The sequence below is a fragment of the Physella acuta genome, unplaced genomic scaffold (assembly GCF_028476545.2).
Source record: "Physella acuta isolate Inbredline_101_S28 unplaced genomic scaffold, ASM2847654v3 ptg001600l, whole genome shotgun sequence".
Taxonomy (NCBI): domain Eukaryota; kingdom Metazoa; phylum Mollusca; class Gastropoda; family Physidae; genus Physella; species Physella acuta.
The window spans coordinates 185,465-200,000 of NW_026733114.1; positions in this window are offsets into that span (position 1 = coordinate 185,465).

Sequence of the window (14,536 nt, forward strand, 5' to 3'; positions counted from 1 at the left end):
AAAGCGCGTGCACCAGGCAGAGCTATATAAACGGGCTCCTAGGATTCATTGGGCGCAATCAGATCGAGAGTTCGCTAGAAATTCCTGTCTATCTACTGTTGCACTGAACATTTTCCTACAAGACTTTGGAAAGTAAGTCATCATAGAGATTCCTGTTGATCTACTGCTGCCCTGAACATTTTCCTACAAGACTTTGGAAAGTAAGTCATCATAGAGATTCCTGTTGATCTACTGCTGCCCTGAACATTTTCCTACAAGACTTTAGAAAGTAAGTCATCATAGAGATTCCTGTTGATCTACTGCTACCCCGAACATTTTCCTACAATGGCCAACAAGACTACTGGAAGACTGTTGCTGATTGGTTTTTATTTTATTTCGATTGGTGAGTATAATTTACTTTAATTAGTCTTGGCATGTTAAGATTCCGACCTTTGTTGAAAAACAAATTGGGTCTAAATGAAGTTAACATCGATGTTAACGGTCACTAGCCGTCTAACTTGAAACCCTTTGAAGTTTACGTGTTTTTTTTGTAGTTCAAGAAGTTTTATCATTGTCAATAGTTTCTATAACTACAAAATGAATATGATAAACGATTATAGGAAAATGATGTAAATTCACCGCTTACTTAATCGGGAATATGATTACTGGCGGGAAACTAAACCACCTCGCTCTTTAACAATAACGTTTTAAAAGGAAAGAAGGAGTGTGTTATTTTTATTTTATCTAACAATAACTTCATGACCTAGCTAACTTTGATATATGCATTATAAACACTTTTGTGCATACTAATATTTTTTTTTTAATTCTTAAAAGTGTATCTTATAAAAGAAAAATAAAATAGTTCCTTAGAGCAAGCATCTTAAGATGTGAGCATGTTTACATCATGTTTAAAACAGGCGAGTAAAAGTATATTTAGATATACACAGTGTATACATAGCATAGAAAGGGCATATGAAATTATTGTATCTATAATTTTATTTAATTACTACCTTGAAATGGAGACACGAACTTGTTAATTTAATGCAAAAGCTGGATAATTATAATCGCGTCTGAAGAAGTCGTATAGATTAATAAGCGAGTTATAGGTCGACCTGTCTAGAAGGTGAAAGGGCAAATGGTCTCAGACAAAATATTCCAGAAAAAATATCCCAGGTAAAATATCTCACGGAAAAATGATCTCAGGACAAATGATCTCAGGACAAATGATCTCAGGACAGATCATCTCAGACAAAATATTTTACGGACAAATGACAAATAATCTCAGGACAAATGGTCTCAGAAAAAAATTCCCAGACAAAATATCTCACGCACAAATAATCTCAGACAAATGATCTCAGGACAAATGATCGCAGACAAAATACTCCAGACAAAATATCTCACGGAAAAATGATCTCAAGTCAAATGATCTCAGGTCAAATTATCTCAAGGACAAATGATCTTACGAATAAAAGATACAAGGATAACATATATCAGAACAAATGATCTCAGACAAAATATCTCAGACAAAATATCTCACAGCAAAATATTTGTATTATTTACGATTATTTTTAGTCAATTTTACATTTTTTAATTGAATGTCATATTAAGGATTTTTTTTACCCATAATCATTGTGAGATATACGACATGAATGGCTTAAACTTAATAAACTTACTTTCCTTTTTAAAAAAATAGAAATGTACATGAAAGTATTAGACATAAAATGGCTAAATGCGAATAAAATGATGATAACATTAAATTAACCACATTAATGTCAAAAAAGTGAAGTAGTTTCAAAAAGGAAGTTTTGGGTTTACAGGTTCGTGATATGAAATTGGTGTTTCTATTGCATCATCAATGGTGTCTATTGTCCTGCGTAAATTTAAAAAGTGCATATGCCATCTGCGATGCAAAGAAAAAGACCATAGCTGAGTAATCAGCACTATGAAGAACTTTGCTCCGATATGACCGCAGTCGTTAAACTAATTTGTGTCAACTGATCACTAGTGTCTGACTGAAATATAACTATTGACTTTAGATGCTAATTGTATTGTGGATGTCTTCTTCCTTAGGGCCTGTCCGCCAACAAAGCGAGCGGCCACATTGCTTCCTAGGTGTGTTTTCATAGCCCTTTCACCAATAGATCAGAAATCCCCTTTGACATAGTTTTGTCCAACTAATGTGATAGATTTATCTAATGATCGGCAAGCTTAGACACTGTCTTATTGAAACTTAGTTTAAATCTATGAATATTATATTTCTAATTGTAATTTTAATATTTTTAATGTGATGTGACAAACCTATACGACAAACCTTTTCTCACAACTATTATTTGTAAAAAAAAATGTAAATAAAATCCTTTTTAAATGTAAAAGTCGACTAAAATAATCTCAAATACTATACATATTTTGCCGTGACATATTTTGTCTGAGATATTTTGTCTGAGATCAGGTGTCAATGGTATTATTTCTCCTGATTTTATTTGTCCTGAAAACTTTTGTTCGTGAGATCATTTGTCATTGAGATAATTATTTATGAGATCATATGCCCTGAGATAATATGTCCGTGAGATATTTTGACTGGGATATTTTGTCTGAGATTATTGTCATGGAAGCGTCGAGAGACATTGTAAATTATTAAGCTATCGGTCCGGTCTTAAAGTATAAGTCTGTTACATGGCCCACCTATCTGATCCCCAAGCGTACACCAGGGGGAATGAAAAGAAAAAGCCAAATTTAAGAAATAAAGTTGTTTTTTTTTAAAAGTAGAACCGATCATACATCTAAGCCAGACAGTAATAATTAGTAATTAAAAGTTTGTATAACAGCACATTAAAAATATTTCATACATCGCCTGAGACTAACTTTATTTTGTTATCACATTTCGTTTGTGATTTGTGTACATTCAGCGGGAAGGGGAAGGTATGCGTCACCGTAAATATTCAGTGCACTCTTACCTGAGTCTAAGCTGCCACTAGGTAAAATGTTACCTGCCTCGTCATTCTCTCTACATAATCACCGTACTTACCCCATCACCAACTCTACCTAGTCACCCAACCTGTCTAGCCACCCTCCCTACCTAGTCACCCAACCTGTCTAGCCACCCTCCCTACCTAGTCACCCAACCTGTCTAGCCACCCTCCCTAACTAGTCACCCACCCTGTCTAGCCACCCTAATTACAGTATCACTCTTCATAAATTATATGTCTCCCTACCTAGCCAAACAACACACTACCTTGCACCCAACCTACCTCATCACCCTCCCCACCGGTTCCATGACAAATGATCTCAGGACAAATGATCTCAGACAAAATATCTCAGACAAAATATCTCAGACAAAATATCTCACAGCAAAGTTTTGATAATATTTACAATGATTTTAGTTGATTTGAACTTTTTTTTTTAAATTGACTGTCAATATGGTTTTGTTTACTTTTTTTACGCATCATAATTGTGTATAAAATGAATTTGTTAAACTTAACAAACCATTAAAATATTTATTTAACTTAATCTTTGTAATGGCATTTGATTTGAAAAAGTAAAAATTAAAACAAACTTACTCCTTTAGCCTGAAAGGTATGATAAGTTATAATGTATGAAACAAAGTAACGGTAGCTATACAACAATAATGTTTAAGACACGCGAAATATTTTTCATAAATGTTAATGGGTCTTCAGGTTCGTAACGTAAAATTATTGTTTTTATTGCATGATCAACACAAACATAACGTTTACGTTTCTTTGCTGACAGTACATTATTATGATTACACCTCTCCAATACTATGTGCTCTTGTATTGTGTGAACTCTTGCTCGAAGTGTTTCAATAAGCATTTGTGACCTGATCACTAAGGTGTGACCGGCGCATAACTGTTGACTTTAGATGTTTATCGTTCATGGAAGGTGGATGTCTTTCCCTTACGGCATGTCTCTGCCATCAAAGCGGACTGCCACCTTGATACGAAGGTGTGTCTTTATTGTTATTTCATTCCCTTCTATCTAGTTTCGTCCACCTGACATGGTTGGATTGTCTCATGTTTGGCAAGCTCACCTACGCTGTCTATCAGAAAGATTTCTTTAATCTTCGCATACTATATTAGTAATCCTAATTTTAAAATGTTTAGTGCAATATGACACATTTATACGGCAAACATTTCTTACAATGATCATATAGGCCTATAAACAATATTATACATATTAAACAAAACAATACGACAGTAAATAAAAAAATAATGTTCAGCTAAACTAAAATCACCCAATACATTATTAAAATTTATTTGTGAGATATTTTGTCTGAGATATTTTGTCTGAGATCAATTGTCCATGGTATTATTTGTCCTGGTATATTTTGTCCTGGTATCTTTTGTCCGTGAGATCATTTGTCCTTGAGATCATTTGTCCTGGGATCATTTGTCCTGAGATCATTTGTCCGTGAGATATTTTGTCTGAGATATTTTGTCTGAGATCATTTGTCCTGAGATCATTTGTCCTGTCACCTCCCCACCACTTCACCCCAGTGGTGTAGCCAGGATCGTCTCAAAAAGGGGGGGGGGATCCAATTTTTACCCGGGGACAAACTTTCAATTTGCACCCCCTCATACTTTCGATTTGCACCCCCCCCCCTCAAACTTTCGATTTGCACCCCACCCCTCCTCATACTTTATATATATATGACCCCCCTAACCCCCCCCCCTGCCTACGCCACTGCTTCACCCTCCCTACCTTTTTACCCTCATTACCATTCCGTCCATACCCATATGCTAATTAATGGTTAAGGCTTGTCTTGAGAAAAAAAAAATTTAATCATTTTTATAGCAAATTAACAATCCGTTCGTTTTACTATGTTGATAAAAATAGAAAATAAATTATTTTAGTATAGTATTTAAAAAAACAACTTTTTCGATGAAAGCTGATTTTTCAGCGCTGGAATTCTCGACACCTCACCCCCTCCCCAAGTTCATTGAATGTCCCAGACTGAATCACCGTCCTACCTTATCACCCCGCTACCTACTCACCGTCCCGACCTAGTCACCACCTCTACCTCATCCCCCCCTTACCTCATCACCCTCTCTATCTCCTCTCCTTCCCCCCCCCCCCATCACTTTGTGGAATGTACCAGCCGGAATCCACAAACCCAAGAAGTGGCGTGCAGACCTATATACATATATATATATATACATATACATATATATATACATATACATATACATATATATATATATATATATATATATATATATATATATATATATATATATATATATATATATATATATATATATATATATATATAAAGCTTAGTTACAAAAAACCAAATAAGTTGTGTTGGACGCTAATATACATAGAAAAGCTTTTTTTTTTAAAATTGTACTTTTCTTAATTAAGATGAACACGTTGACTACAGCCAGCTGCCCTTGAAAATGAGTAAAACGAATACGCGCATATTACTTTAAAGATGCCCCTACAGTGCATGGAAATAATTTGGTCACAAGTACTCTTAAAGATGCTCCTACACTATAGTAAATAAATATCACAAACATTTATTAAGGGAATATCAATGACTACCATAGGACTACCGGAGGCGTAGATTTCGATTCCCCCCCCCCCCTCCTCGTGATTTCGATTTGCACCCCCCTCAAACTTTCAATTTGCATCCCCCTCAACCTTTCAATTTATTTTTCCAACACATTTTGGCGCCCCCTAAGGTCGGCGCCCGGGGACATATGTCCCCCCCCCCTCGCTACGCTACTGAGGACTACCCTTCAATGATGCCCGCTTTTTCTATATAAGTTTTGCTATACGGACAGTGTAATGTTAAAACGAGTGACAGACGATTGAGTGTTACAATTTGTTTTGGGTGAGATCGCAAAACATATAGAAAGTTACGATCACACCATGACACAACATATCGCAACTATTTTAAAATTACTAAAAAAAAAAACCACCTCCGCTGGATGCCCCCCCCCCCCAGTGGTGAATGCCCGGGACCCGGGACCCCCCCCCCCCCCCCCCCTCCCTCCCCCTCTGCACGCCACTGAACGCAAGTCACACACACACACACACACATTTCAAGCTAATATAATATCTTTTGTCTAAACACGATGATGTTCAGAGATATATTTTTTTAGGGAAATTTAGTTTGGGTAAACTTTCAACCTTGTAGCGTTCTACTTACGTGTATTATAGACTAAATGATTTTAAAAAGGTAAATGGAAACCTAGCAGCGTCACGTGATCCACACTTCCTACACCGCCATCAACCACTGCGCGTGAATATTGTTAGCATTTGCCCTCCCCTCCCACACTCACAAGTTCGGCGAACTATAGAGATGTATGAGATTTATGTTGTTTTTGACGCTCACTGGCATTTAATTCATACAGGTTTTTTTGCGGAGATTAAAGTGGGCTGGGTGGGACGGGGTAGATTTTATTATGTGATAAATAAGTTACTAATCTTTAATACATTTTACATTTTAATATTTATATAAGGTTATCATTTCGGCTATTCGTCTCCAGATGTTAAAAGTATAGAATTATATTAGCTGTATAGGAGAAAACAAATTATTTATAGTGGAAACGAATTCTTCTTTTGAAATAGTGCGCTTTATGTATCAGAACCTTCAATGTTTTTTCTTTTCATTAATTATAATTGTAAGTCGCCAAATTGCGGAGGTAGCAATTTCATGTATGATATTGTGAACCGTATAGTAATACATTTTATTGTTGTAAAAAATATTAAGACATGTTTATTGGATTCTCACAATTCTCACAATTTATTTGCATTGAATTTGCTAATAAAATGTAATTTTGTATATATATATATATATATATATATATATATATATATATATATATATATATATATATATATATATTTATTTATTTATTTATTTATTTATTTATTTATTTATCCTAATATATAAAAGCCCATGTGCGAACTTCTCTCTATCTGTTTCTCTCTGTCCGCAAAATATTTTGACTGGCTATCAGATCAGTATCTACAGCGATATATGGAGAACTTGATGCGGAATTTTCTTCAAAATAATATGGTAGATGTTTAAATGTATGAACACTAATTTTATATAAAGAAAAAAATAAAAATAATGGCATGTTCGAATGTAGAAAAACATTTTTAATTATGCAACCGAAAAAGTGTTTATAGTTGTGACAAGAACGCGATAAACATTGACGTCTCTAATGTTTACATTAATTAAAGTACACAAAACTAATGGCGGCATCTTCCGATTTTAGAATATATAAAGAAATGAACAATTTAATTCAAATTTGATTTCGATCTATGTAGACTATGAAATGTATACAATACAATTTTCTTGGCCTAAACTTATAAAATTTACTTTATCTATTTAGATACTAGATCTAGAAATCTAGATCTAGAGATTCTAGATCCACGCCTGAAAAACTAGACTTAGTCTTAGACAGATCTAGATCTAGACCCTATCTAGATCTAAAATCTATAATCTATTCCAATAATAAATTGCTAAACTAAACTATTTCAGGCTTTAATTATTTTATTGAAATCTTTGTTTGAGCACATTTTTTTTATATGTGAATTATAAAGTTGCCTATCGGGACTTGGCGGTAGACCGGGCAGGTGAAGTAGAGTTTACCTGTTTCTGTCTTTTCATCATTTGAAGGGATAGTGTAGTCAGACCAATGCTCAGCCGAAATAGGTGTTTTTAAAAGACAAAAACAACATAACTACCATTGAACAGCCGGGGTTTTAACGAAATCTTTTAAATCTCTTAATTTTAAGTCTCTTAATCAGCGAGTGCATTTAATATGGTATTGTGTTGACTAATACTGTAAATAATTTGGTTTTAATTTTTCTAATAAGTATTGATAGTGTATGTTATTTTAAACAAGTATAAACATAGACAGTACATAAAACAAAACCCATTTTTTTCATAATCTTAAGAATGTTTCATTCCAATGCTCTTGATCAATAAAATGTTTCTTTTCCTAAGTTTCCGATAATGACATTTTTAAAAGCTGAATTACAATTCATTTCATTACTCACTTTCCGTAGGTATATACATTTTCTTCAGGCATCTCTACCGTTTCTTCCCCTTTCACCTCCGAACGAAATGTTTTAAAAAATACAGAAAAAACAGTATCCGCTATCTTCACCCCCCCCACACACAGTTTCTTCCAGGCATCTCTTCGGGGGGGGGGGGGCTTTGCCATCCGCCCCCCCCCCCCCCCCGAAAAACTCTACCGGCTCCCCCCCCCCCCCCCCCGAACGAAATGAAATGTATATAATTTATATAGAAAATATATACTTTTTACAGTGTCCGTTCCCCCCCCCCTCCGAAAATTTCAAGTGCCCCCCCCCCCCCCGGAGAAAAAAGTCTGGAAGAAACACTGCACACACAACATACAACACAAAACACACCCCCTCTCCTGGACAGTTTTAAATGCCGCTACTCGAAGATAAATATCTAATAGAAAAACTGGGTAGCCTTTTGTAAAGAGAAGAGAGCTAAAAGTCACCAGAATAGCACGTGTAACGGGTACCGATGGCTGGTATATATATAAATATGTGTGTGTTTGTGTGTGTTTGTGTGTGCGTGTGTACGTGCGTGCGTGTGTGTTTGTGTCAAAACTAGTTAGATATTTTTTACTATGATTAATTATTCTTATTCTTGCAACACTCGTAGAAGACAGTCATAACCCTTTAAGTTTTTGAATTGCGATATATTCAAGAATAAAACTTATTTTTTTAATTTGTGTTGTGAATAAATACTAACTGTAATTTAACGTTTAGATTCCCAACCTATCTCAACAATATTTCAACCACATTGACTACCTAATAATATCACGCTCAGCAAATGATAAACTTTGTGAAAAAGACAATATGCAGTAAAGCCGTTACTAACATATAACGTCTGATAAACGGTTAACTACATGTCTGCGCGGAAGAAATGCCTTCCGTCCAGGCGCGCGCTTTTTATCGTCTTACGCGTGCATGAATAATATGCATGTAAAGCTAAGACCGCTTGTGTGGCAGTTTTGAATTGATCCGTGAGAAAAAGCCGTCCCCTGCTTTTCTCTCTCCCTCCAGATTATTTTATTGATCTCTCAACCTGCCTTATAATTACACTTATGCTTCTACTTTTACTTCTAATTCTAATTCTAATTCTATTTCAACTCCTACCCCCAATCCCGATCCCACAACCTCTTCTACTCACAACCCCTTTTACTCTCACTCCCTCTCCTATTACCACTCCGACTTGATATCCCACTCTCTTACATGCTACTACCCCGACACCATTCCCACATCAAGTATACTTTCACTCCCTCCTACCTCCAAGTCATTATACCACTAGTTCAACTTTAACTCCAACCCCATACACCACACAAACACCAGAGATAACACCACACAAACACCAGAGATAACACCACACAAACACCAGAGATAACACCACACATACACCAGTAATAAATCCACACAAACATCAGAGCTAACACCACACATACACCAGAGATAACACCACACAAACACCAGTAATAACACCACACAAACACCAGTAATAACACCCCACAAACACCAGAGATAACACCACACAAACACCAAAGATAACACCATACTAAACCAGTGACAACACTAGTGACAACACCACACACTTTAAAATGTACTTACCTATCCACAGTTTGTTCCCAACAAATTATCCCAAATAACTTAGAGGACGGCAAACCCTTTGTCGTGCATTGCAGCAATCGGCTAGTCAACGATGGAGGTCAGAGAGCAATTAAAAGTCTCATCTTAACAAAAGAAGGGATTGGAGAAATTGTAACGTATTCATTTAAAAATCAGATTACTAAAAGTGTAAGTAGTTTCATGTGTACATGTGTGATTACATATACACATTTGTTACTATATATACCCATTTGTTTTGTTAAATTTATTATTTTATTATTTAAAATTTTGCTAATGCTAATCAGTGTTTCTTCCAGACTTTTTTCTCCGGGGGGGGGGGGCACTTGAAATTTTTTTTTGGGGGGGGGGGGGGCGACACTGTTAAAAGTAAATATTTCTATACAAATTATATAAATTTCATTTCGTTCGGGAGGAGGGGCTGGTAGATTTTTTTTTCGGAGGGGGGGGGGGGGGGGCGAAGAAACTCTGATGCTAATCTCATGTACGAATGAGGTGAAATATTAATTTTATGAAACATTAACATATTATGTGTGCTCAACTGATCTGTATAGTATCCGCATGACACCGAGCCAGCCGGCAAATGGTCAACGAAAGTCTATGATAGTGGCAACAGAAACACAACACTAGAAATACAAATTCAAAACCCCCGTTGCACAGATACAGGAATTTACTGCTGCACTGTGGACTATGAGGGTCCAGGTGACGAGGACAATTCAAAGGTCTGCCAAAATGCCACAAACGTAGGTGAGTTTCATATGTTAGATCCTAAGTAGAACGCAACCAACACATTTAAATCTACCTTCTTCTATCATCAATAACACAATAGACCCAACCGAAAATAGACTAGAAGTTGAGAGGCCCAGTAATTTTTTTTTTAATCCTGCACTGTGTAATTAAAATTAATATGATTATAAAACGACTATTTTGTGGGTTTTTTCGGACTTATTTAATGTGATATTTGATAGGCTATATTACATTTCATGATACAAAATATTTTTAAAAAGTAGCAAAACTATGTCATGTAGTTTAAAATAGCATTATGTTGTTTAAAAATTTTATCTGCAGAGTTTTGTAAACAAATAACTATCCATCACGGAGTTCCTGTACAGCCAATCAATGTCTGTCTTAGGAAAGTGTAACATCGTTTTATAGCTTAGGCTTGATTTTGATGACAAATGATAACCAATGATCTCAGACAAAATATCTCACAGACAAATGATCTTAGGACAAATGATATCAGGACAAATGATCTATAGGACAAATGATCTCACGGACTAAAGATCTCACGGACAAAAGATACCAGGACAAAATATATCATATATACCATATACAAATGATCTCAAACGAAATATATGAGACAAAATGTCTCAGCAAAATATTTATAGTATTTACGATTACTTTATTCGATTTTACATTTTTGAATTGAATGTTATATTATGGATTTTTTTACACTTAATTATTGTGAGATATACGACATAAATTACTTAGACTTATTTAACTTACGTTTCTTTTTTTTTAAAATTGATATTTATATTAAAGTATTAGACATAAAAATGCAAAAGACAAATAACTTAATAATAACATTAATATAATCACATTAATGTCAAAACACGTGAAATAGATTTTAAAAAGGAAGCTTGGAGTTACAGGTTCGTGATAAGAAATTGATGTGTTTTTTTTTTTGCATCATTAACGCTGGCTGTTTTCCAGCGTAAATCTAAAAAGTGCATATGTCATCTGCGAATTAAAGAAAAAGACCATAGATGAGTAATCAGCACCAATAGTTGTTGGTTTGCACACACACTATGAAGGACTTTGCTCCGCAATGACCGCTGTTGTTAAACAAGCATGTGTCAACTGGTCACTAGTGTATGACCGAAATTTAACTATTGACTTCAGATGCTAGTTGTATTTTGGATGTCTTCTCCCTTAGGGCCTGTCCGAAAATCAAAGCAATCAGCCACCTTGCTTCCTAGGTGTGTTTTTATAGTCCTTTCGCCAATAGATCAGAAATCCCCTTTGATATAGTTTTGTCCATCTAACGTGGAAGCTTTGTTTAATGATCGACAAGCGCACCTACACTGTCTATTGAAACTTAGTTCGAATGTACAAATATTATATTTCTAATTGTAATTTTAATATATTTAATGTGATGTGATAATCCTATATGACAATCTTTTCCTCACAACTATTTTGTGTAAAAAATGTAAATAAAATCCTTAAGACAGTCAATTTAAAAAAAAATAATCTCAGATACTATACATATTTTGCCGTGAGATATTTTTCTGATACATGTTGTCTTAGATTTATTGTCCATGATAATATTTGTCCTGATATATTATGTCCTTGTATCTTTTGTAAGTGAGATCATAATATGTTCTTGAGATCATCTGTCATGAGATCATTTGTTCTAAGATCATTTGTCTTGGAACCAATTAAAAGCATATAACGATTCTAGGCCAAGCGAATTTTACTACTTCAATAAAATTAGATATTTTGACTATTATAAAAATGAAAGCCCAACATTGTTTCAACAAACCTTTGTCTTTCAAACAGCAAAAGTTACCCCCCTTTCGATTGGATGTTCCTGTATGACACAGTCTGACCTCAAGTACGCCACAGTTAAAAGACATACAAATGTAACTCTGATCTGTAGCGTGGATGTGAGTATTACTACTTACATATACGACTATGTCTGCGTCTTTGTTATTCAGTTATTAAAAATAAATCGCCATATAAGTATATAACAAACAATGAGCGTGATTCACTTTCTCAAAACATTTCAACATAGACTTTCGAGAAATCGGTTAATGTCTTATTTAATCTAAAACACTTATTATATTAACTTTTGCAATGATTTTTAACATTTTATCGCTCTAATAAACAACACACTGTTTGTTGTAGGGCCCAAACACAGTCTCCTTCTCATGGAAGCTCGGCTTCCATGCAGAACCAAATGAGAGGTTTGCCGACTACAGTGCCTGAGAGTCATTGGTGATTGAAAAAAGTGAACAACACAAAGATTGCGTCACTTACCGGCACTCGGTAAGCCTCACCCTACACTCAAATGATTGGATGGACGGGATCATTTTTGAGTGTAGGGCGACTGACGGGGATGTAGTAACATCCGTAGGAAACTTCACCCTCTACATAGATACGGGTAGGTACTGCATTTTTAATCAATGTTATAGAGTGCATTAATATCCACATGTAAAAAGGCCAAGAGACAGACATGCAGGTAGACAGATAGACAGGTGAGCAGGAAGTCATGAGACAGACAGGCAAATTAACAGACATGCAGGCATTTGTTTCTAGGATGTTTCATATGTGGACAAACCAGTCTATAAAAATTTGTTGAGACAACCTACTAAACAATATTTAAAAACAATGAACAAAATAAATTCACAGGACAGCTATTTTATAAACAATGTCATTATTTTAATTTTCACACATTTGACATTGCCTTTCTTAACATTAAAAAATAAATTCCATAGAGTCTTTGGAAAAAAGAAAGCTTATTTACGTAGGGGTGTTTCCTACGGCTGGTTTGACAGTCATCCTCGTTATAGTGTGGGCCATCTACCGTTGTAGAGGTATGTCAACAAAAGAAATGTGATAACTTAAGTATAATAGCATTCATGTTAACAATTCCGTAAACGAGAATTCAATTTCATCTCCCTAATTAAAATTGATCTTTAGAATTTAAAATTAATAATGTAATTATTTTCTTCTATGCTTATTCTTTTAAAGGCTACAAAATGAGGCTGAACATAACGCCGGTGATTCAAGTAAGATGTCGACATAGCCCTATAGCACGGAGAAGAACTAGAAAGCATCTCCATAGGGGGGACCTGGAGGCTTCATGGTATATGGCACCAGAGCCATATATTTCGAAGTAAGTAACCAAAGACAAGCGCCTTGATTAACAAGTCCAAAAAACCTCTTACGAGGGAAGTGTTCATGAACGTGATTAACAGGGCCTTCAAAATTTATTAACCATGTGAGTTTCAATGAACTTGATAAACAGGGCCTTGCAAAAAGATCTAGGTGATTAGGGTCTAACTGCGTAACATAACCGTGTCCAGGAGCTGTACATTAAAAATGAATAAGCTGAGTAGCTAACTAGAGCCGTGCACCAGGAACTAAGTCGCGTACGATATGCACTAGCTGTTGGTCGAGCAGATAAATGAACAAATAAGTTACCAAAACAGTGCACCAAAAACCCAGGCCATGTAGAAATAAATGTTTCAAAAGACCATAGATGAATCGTAACTGTAAAGATTTTTAAAATAACTGTTTCTCGAGATTATATTATTGTTTATTCCTTTTACAGATCTAATGAAAAACACTTTTAGCAATGAAAATGTTGTCAACCTATTCATTATGACTTATAAAGTTTGTCAGTTGTTTTAGATAGAGTCTTCGTATGTTTAAAAAAAATGTTATAATCGACCTGACCGTGGGTCAGTAACTGCAGAGAGAAATAGGAAACTGATTACAAATATTAGTTATCCCCATTCAAACGCTAATAATAATTCGGTTATTTGAAATAGAAAATTTCCCAACCCTTGACCTAATTATAAACATAGCTATGGCCCTAATCCTAAGCTTTACCCTAACATTACTATGGTGAGTTTTTTAATCAGGTTTGGGTCAATTTGTATAAAGAAATAAATTTAAAGATCAACGAACATAGAGAAAAACATTATGTTTCATATTGAATTTTTTTATACTATTTTTCAGAAATGATGGCGAGAAAGATGACCGTGCAAAAAAAAAATACTGGAGGAATTTTCCAGTCTAAAAATAATAGGGCATGTCGACTTTGATCACACGTGCTTTATGGCGTTATCCTCAAACAACTACAACAGGAGGCCACAACGAT